Source organism: Schistocerca gregaria, chromosome 3, assembly GCF_023897955.1.
Source record: "Schistocerca gregaria isolate iqSchGreg1 chromosome 3, iqSchGreg1.2, whole genome shotgun sequence".
NCBI lineage: Eukaryota > Metazoa > Arthropoda > Insecta > Orthoptera > Acrididae > Schistocerca > Schistocerca gregaria.
In genome coordinates, this window is record NC_064922.1 from 733,798,101 (window position 1) to 733,806,710 (window position 8,610).

Here is an 8,610-nt window from a genome sequence, read left to right on the forward strand (position 1 = left end):
TTCATCAAGAGACAGTGAGAAAATTATCACATCATAGGTAGGCATAAGAGAAGGGATATGTTAAGTAGGAGGCCATCAGTAAACCTCTGCCAGGTCCATGCAGGTTTTTTTTTACCCATACAACATAAATAAAGACAGTGTGATTACTGCAGTTTTTGGTACATCCTCATCAACCATAGGTATCTGTAAATAGGCCCTTTTCAGACAACAATTCTAAATATAGTGGCACCAGCAACTTTGTGTGTGAAGTCTCATAAGTTCAATGCAGGGTAGCTGTTTATTACAGTCTGGGTGCTGAGGTACCAATAATCACCACACAACAGCTAAGTATTATCCTTTTTGAGGAGAGCTTGATAGAAGAAGCCTAAGCATCGTAAGGTGGCCGTACAATACCAGCATGCAAGAGTTCATCCACAGCACCTTTTGCCGGCTTGAGTGTGTGGGAAGGTAGGTACAGGGGCAATGGGAGATCAGCAGGCCAGGGTTGGTGTTGATGTGATGAATGGTACAAATAGTCTGTGGCCCAATGGGCTGGCATCAAATGAGGGCCAAGGGCATAACGATAGATATTACTGAAACACTGTTGTCAGCAGACAACCCTGTTATGGAGGCACCAGCAGTAACACTGGATATGGTTTGGTGAGCACTTGACTAACCAGTTTAGAGATAATGTAATGTCTTTATCATTGGGCGGTGGGTGTAGATGTTGCAGAACAGTGAGTTGCTTTTGAACATCTGTAGCTCAATAGCTGTCTCAGTGGTACATGAGTGGAGAAGGTCATTGGTTACTCACATACCTGAGTTGAAATGCCAGAGTTTGGCATGTGTGGCAGATACCATGTGGAGCTCATCTAGAAGTGTCTGACTTTCCAAGATAAGATTGAGAGGTTTCTCTGACTGTGACGTAGGAGACAATGATGTATCACTGGAAGGAAGGGAGTCAGTGATCTTGCTGCTGATTGGCCATTTGCCATTGGATGCAGGAGTAAGGTGCAATTCAAGTCTGGCAGTAGTATCTGAGGAAGTCAGATCTTAAGACAGGTTCCACAATTTCAGCCACCGAGAACATCCACGGCATAGGTGAGTGGTTGCCGAGATCGAGAGTGATGGAGGCAGTGACAACCATTGGTATCACGGAGTCATTAGCTGCATGCAATTGCAAGGGTGAAGGTGAAAGTGTAGCAGGAGCAAGAGAGGGTATATCATGCTGATGTCAGCTCTTGTGTTGACTAGAAGGTAAGAATTCAGTTGTGCATCTTAAAGAGGTGAGAGCCATCTGGTTGTAGCTGAGACTTGTGGATGCTACCACTAAGTGGTGATTTGCAGTGATTTCAAGAGGACAAGCGACCTGCTGCACTGGTATCAGACCATGAGATCAGTCTGGATACGACCAAGGTTGCCTGCGATATAAGAAGCTGAAGAGAGTGTGGAAGCAGCACAGGCAGTGCCCACGGGCAGTCATAGTGTCTAGCCAACATGCATTGTTTCGACAGGCAGGGGCACATGGATGGTAGTCTGCACTGAAGGTGTTTGTTCATGTTTGTCACCCAGAAGACTACAGAAAGTAGTAACAGGTGCCAGCTCGACAAGTTTCAGTGATTGGCAACTCTTTGGAGTGCTTAAGCACAATGACCATATATGTTAAATTAAAAGGAAGGTCAGTGTTGGCCATAATATTGATGTTTTATTGATAGAAGAATCGATTTTTGATCACCACTGGTATCAAGTTATCAATAACCAAAACTGAGGCATTTGGATAGATGGTAAGCTGTTGTCGCAAGCTCATGTTCTAGATCTTGTTCAGAAACTAAATGCTGCTTTAATTACCATTAGAACAGTATCTGAAATAAGTGACAGTTCAACACGAAAAGTAGTTTACTTTGCATATTTTCATACTCTTATGTCATATGGTATTATTTTTTGGGGTAATTCTTCTGATTCAAAAAGGGTATTTTTGGCTCAAAAACAGGCTGTTCGAGCTATCTGTGGTGTAAGTTCGAGAACCTCTTGTCAACCCCTATTCAATAGTCTGGGAATTCTGACATTGCCCTCACAGTATATAGTTTCTTTAATGTCATTTGTTGTTAGCAATACTAGCTTATTCCGAAGAGTTAGCAGCTTTCACTCAGTTAATACTAGACAGAAATCAAATCTGCATGAGGAATGCACTTCCTTGACTCTTGTGCAGAAAGGAGTGCACTATTCTGCTGCATCCATTTTCAATAAGCTACCACAAGAACTCAAAAATCTTAGCAGTAGCCCAAATGCTTTTAAGTCCAAACTGAAGAGTTTCCTCATGGATCACTCCTTCTATTCTGTAGAGGAGCTCCTGGAAGAGCTGAAAAATTAAGCAAATTCCAGTGTTACATTGTTGATTTTCATTATTTAAACTTAGAAATTGTCAACTGAATATGTTTCTTACATTTCATTTTATCTGTTTCTACTATCATGTTGTAATTTCATGTATTTACTTGTTCCATGACCATGGAGACTTAATTTGGTTCCACAGAACAATAAATAAATAACCAATCACAATAACCTTCCTTTTAAGTTTCAGTGAGTCCCAGTAGACTTTGAGTGGCTAGTGTCTGCGTCATAGGAGAGGTACAATAGTGGCCAGCCCAGAAGCATAGGTGGGGAATTGTCTGTGATTGGTTGGGGTTATGTATAATTGGTGATGTAGGTGGGGACACTGTCAGCTATTGTGTGGACACGATAAGAATTAATCAGGGAGTGGTGCGCTGTGAACACTAGCATTCTGTCAGCCAGGCATATTTTGAAATTTAGTGGAGTGCATCCTTGTAGGTGAACATCACCATCTGAATTCTCTCTGGCAGTTTTAATAGCCACAAAGTCCACAGGGCATGAACCAGTAGTAGGCTCGTATCAATTTGCAGGTGAATCTTGCACCAAAGCATGGAAGGCATACTGTGACTGAGTGAGGTTTTACTTATCACTAGATAAAGTTGTTGTTCTGGTGAGTAGAATAGGCATTGAAGCAGAAGTGACTTGACAGTCTTGCACTAGTTTGTTTCTGTGTGCACATCAAGCAGAAAGTTACTAATGAGATAGACATTACTGCGAAGGTGGTTGAGAAGTACCATTTGTCATTGTCTTCAATGACACCTGCAGACTGCATTATGCACTCACTAAGTGTAAACCAAAGCGTGGGTGAGTCCATGTTCAATGGAAGGAGCTTCAGCCAAGGATGTATGGAATGGTAAGCAATGTGGTTATATGAGGCATGCATTATCATGGTAGACACGACAGGAAGGGAGGCATATGGAGCGGCATGTCATAAAGTAGAGAAGAGAGATGCGGCACAGTAGGTGCAGCAGGCATGGGAGCATTGAGGTGCAGCTCATTGTAAAGTTGTTAATTGAAACACAGCACAGTAGCCACCGCAGGTCCGGAAGCATTGGGATGGATCACGTCATGACGGGATGAAGGTATGTGTGGCGTGTTAGATACCAGCCAAGCATCAAGGTCGGTGTGATTGGTGGTATGTGGTGTGTAGTGCTGTTCCACTGGAGCTGCCAAGTCCTGTGAGTACATGGTAGGTATGCTCAAGAGGTAATGAATCCGGTAACACAGTTGTGCTGAATCCAAGCATTACACAATTATGCAGGAGTTGTAGTGTGATCATATCATGTATTGTGGTGGCAGCTGCAAACATATGCAGGGCAGGTGGCACAGATGTGACATCACTCAGGTGATGTGGAAGCAGTCGCAATGCAGATAAGGCAGGAGGTTGCTGCATTAGGATAGAGCCTGCGTTGGATAGATTGCTTTTATGTCCAGGAAGATCACTCAAACCCATGTTATTTTGTCCAGGATTCAGCAACTAGTTGAAAACAGTTTAGCAGGGGCTATCACATCATAATGGTGGGTGTCCGTATAGTTTTGCAAAACACTGGGAGTGTTAATGCACATAGATTCACTGGAAAAAGGATTTTCCTCATGGAAGCTCAGAGCACAGTGTGTACTGATGAATGGAGTGGCAAGACACCATTATTTACATGGAATCACATTTGTTGTTGTAGCAGAATTTCTAGTGACCTGGCATCATTACAGTGATGTCACTGGTAAGGTCACAGTGTAAATTTGACACATCATTGGCCGGTTTGGTGTGAAGCAGTGTGAGTCTGGTGTTGTACACATGGAAAAAATGGAAGCATTGGCATCAGTTCACTACTGTCTGTTGAATTGTATACTACACCCACGTTTTGGGTGAAACTGAACCAAACTGAGGCATGGAAAGTCCATGAAATTCACAGTCAATGACAAAGAGATGAGACTGATGTCCCTTAGAGCAGGAAACAGTTGGACTGGAGGTAGCTGTGGCATTGCAGAACAATGGAATTGTGCAGGAGATTTTACATTTTAAATGGGGCATGTTTAAAATTCCAGTGTCACCATTGTAGGAGGTATGGTGCTTGAGATAGTTATGTATAATAACAACTAACAGGTTGTAAAATTCTGTACAAATATGTTTCATCATCCTACAAGACATACAGCATGTTTTCACAAACATCAATCAGAGTGAACTCCCTGCAATCCAGAGAAGTTATCTGACCTACCTCAGGGCAGTGATACTGTTCTGGGTGACTCCACGGAGCTATGACCCAATATAGTGAAGCACTGATGTGAAGATGAGATACAGATAGCAACCATTTGTTATTATTCATAACATACTTTCTACTTACCCTTGAAAGGACGTATCAAATCATTGCAGAAAATATCATTTGAGTTCCTGATCCTCCTGATTCTTTAAAAGTAATACAACATATTATTCATTCGTACATACATTAAGTTCTATAGAAGAGACTTTTGTAAGTGTGAGACCATCACAAACAGTAGTATTTTGGTTTAACTACTCATAAATCCTGTATTTAACAATTAACTAATGCTAAATACCATAGTTCTCTTATAGTATTGCCAACTATATAATGTGGCAGTAACAGTACATGTCAAATATGTCACCCTAACGATTAATATTTTTTGGCCTTATATAGTATCTGATACACCCTGTGAGACTATTACAACTGTAGCCAGTTACACTGATGGTTTCATGATACCTTTAAGCTCTACCATACTAAACTTACAATGATTGAGTGATAATTGCTGTATGAGACTATGATTTTATGATGCCTTTGATGAGATATGTGCAGAGTACAAAGCATTCTCATTAAAATTGTCACCAACTCTGTATTTTATCTGTAAGTGAGAATAGACTGTAATATTTAACATAAAAAACATCTAATCAGAGTTTGATCATTGTTCTTTATTTTTTGCACAAAAAGGTATACTTGTATTATTTCACTGCAAAATATATATAGAATCTCTGATTTCATGTTAAAATTTCTTTTGCATCACACAATTTATCTTTTAATGATGCTGACTGATTTTTCATTACATTTAAATACTATTTTTTCTGGTAAAAAATGATGGCATATTGGTAATATTCATAACTTTTTCTAGCTAAAAACACAGAAGATGGTATAAGGGACCACTAGTGTTTTATTTTCCACATTAATAGAATGTTTCTTCTGTCAATGAGTCAAAAAGAGTCTGATAATCCCACTCTAACATTTCCAACATATGCTTCACACTTAAAACTAAAAATTGTACCTAATCCTCCATAGCTTTGCTGTTTAACACAGGTGTTGCCTTCTATCTTGCATCTAACTCTCCTACCGTTATATTACAGACTATTCTGCCAATTATACTCAAACACTACATCACTGTCTGAGAATCAAACCACACTCTTTTTCCTACCTTCAAGCTTAACAACAAAAATATAGAAGATTATGTGTCACTGTTTCCCAAGAGCTAGTTCAGGATTAACACTGTCTGCAAAATGTACTTACACCCTTCAAAACAAACAAAACAAGTGGTGCTCTTACTTTTTACAATCCTTGTAATAATCATCATTCTCAAATTTTGTGACTAATTTGTCACTGAATGGTGACTTTGGGGTCCAGCAGCATCTGTGGTCCTGGTGATAATTGGTATGTAGCTCTGCTGTTGTCACATCTGTCACGTGACATAAGATACATGCATCATGTGAGTAGAACCACTATTAATACATTATAAACACAAATTTGTCCTTTACACAATTCTTCATACAAAATTATATTTAATAAGCAGCTAAGCATTCTGATGAGTGGAAAGGTGAGAAAAGTAGATTATTAGACCAAAGAGTTACATCACACTATCATGAATAATGACCTCATTTTCTTTTTGACATTTAAAATGCCATAAATGAAGATCTTTCACAAACAGAAGCAAAGTTGCTTCTTTTGTGCTCATAATGTTCAGTTTCTGTTTACTTAACTATTACAACAAGCATAATATTTATGTGACAACACTGACTATTTCAAAGGATAGTAGTTATGTAAGTGAATAAACACACTGGAATCACCTAATCTATAAATAGAAGCAAATTTATCTGTATGGTTCTTAGGAAGTCTGTTGGGGCAGTATTCCATTGCCTTACCCCCAAAACGTCAGCCACTTCTAACATGGAGATAATCACTGTTAGCAGCTTTCACTATTGATCAGATGCTGCTCCGCCCATTGGTCTGTGGGAGGTATTTGATTTCTCTCCTACTGCCCATATCTGGGAGGCATTCCCCTATTTACCATCTGGGGATGTCCCCTCTAGAAGTTACAGGCTCCCTGAGATAGCAGAGATTTGAAGTCTCCAAATTTAGTTAATGAGATAATTTTTAAAATATATATCAGTAAGACACATTTCAATATATATCTGCATTCATAGAGAGCCCCTACTTCACACCTTGTTTCTAAGGGAAATTTGTAAAATACTCTCTCACTGGGAAACAGAACAGTATTCTGAATCTTAAGCAAGGAATCACTGTGTAATCACAGGCATGTCCATGAGTGGGTAGTTTATTTTATTCATTACACATAATCAGGCATTTTTTTAATCTACCTTTCACAGACTACTTAACTTTTGAGCCATGCATATCCTTCAATGGCAGGTATATATCTGCATCTGAATAAATTAATATTTTTTAAATAATTTTGCCAGCAGTTCAGGACTCATGGATTGGGATGTTTGTGACATTCTGTCTCCCATTATCATATATGACACATTTTGTGATGAATTATTGACATATATTCACAACATAAATTTATACAGTTTGCATCACAAGAATCGGACAAGTACTGAAGTAGCATAGTCTCTGCCACATTACTTTTATAATTTCACAACAATCAATCAATCTCTTTATTCATCCATTAACAATATACATTGTATGGATGTAGTCAATTACAATATAGTTTCTTATCTTTAATTTGTTTCAAAAACTTGGATAATAAATACAAATATTTTATATGGTTATATGTAAATAATATTACTATTCCATATACAGATATTCTTCAATGCTATAAAAACAGTGTGTTAGTAAAAATTGTTTAAGATCTACCTTGAATTTATGAAATTCTTTAATTTTCTTTATTATAGAAGGCAAGGCACTAAAAAGTGTTTTGGGTTGGTAGTTTACACTTTTTTGGTAGAGTGCTCCTTTGTCGTTGTCTGTGAAAATCATCCCTGTTCCTTGTTTCATGGTTATGAACCCGATTATTTAACGGTGAAAATTCTGGGTGAGTTTTCAGAAAGCATACACATTCATAGATGTATAAAATAGGAAGAGTCATTTTTTAAATTCTTTATATGTTTCCCTGCATGACACACTGCAGGGAACCCCTTTCATTATTCTAATAGCCTTTTTTTAAAGTTTGGAAGCTTGTTTTGCCAAACCTGTATTTCCCCAGAAGGTCACACCACATCTAAGCAAACAGTTCATGTAAACATAATAAGCACACAGCAATGATTCAGTGTTGCACATAGTCTTAGCACATAGCAGCATTTACTTAATTTTTTACTCAAAACTTCTAGATGATTTTCCCACCTCAATATTCACCCATATACCAACAACTTTTGTGTATGGAGCTTGTGTAATAACATAGTTCCTTAACTCAGCTTTTGCTCTTCTTCTAGCTTTACTTTTAATATTACTGAAATTCATCAATACCATTTTATCCTTATTTATGATCAAAGCATTATCGCTAAACCATTTTTCTGTCTCATTTATTTTCCTAGAGACACTCTGCTGTAGATTATCCTCAGTGTGTCCTTTTATAAAAATGCCAGTGTCATCAGCGAACATCACCGTTTCTGCAACTGTCAGATGGTTTGGCAGATCGTTATGTACACCAAGAAGAACAGAGGGTCTAACATGGAACCCTGGGGCACTGCATAGCTACTTTTTTTTGAAATATGAAGGATACTCTTTGCCTTCATGACATATTTGTACTTTCTGTTGCCTATCAGAGAGAAAAGTCTTGAATCATTTGTATCATTATTATGGAATTTGATGAATTTGTTTACATTATTTCCATGATAAATTACAGGGTCACACAAGCAATTTCTTCAACTACTAATCTTATAAATTTCACCAATGAATAAAGTGAAACTACAAAGAGTTATTAGAGACAATAATACTTTTAATTAATGTTTGACTTGCTGTTAATTTAGTAAGTGCGGTTTGACAATAACATGAATTTGAAATATACAGGTGAGTT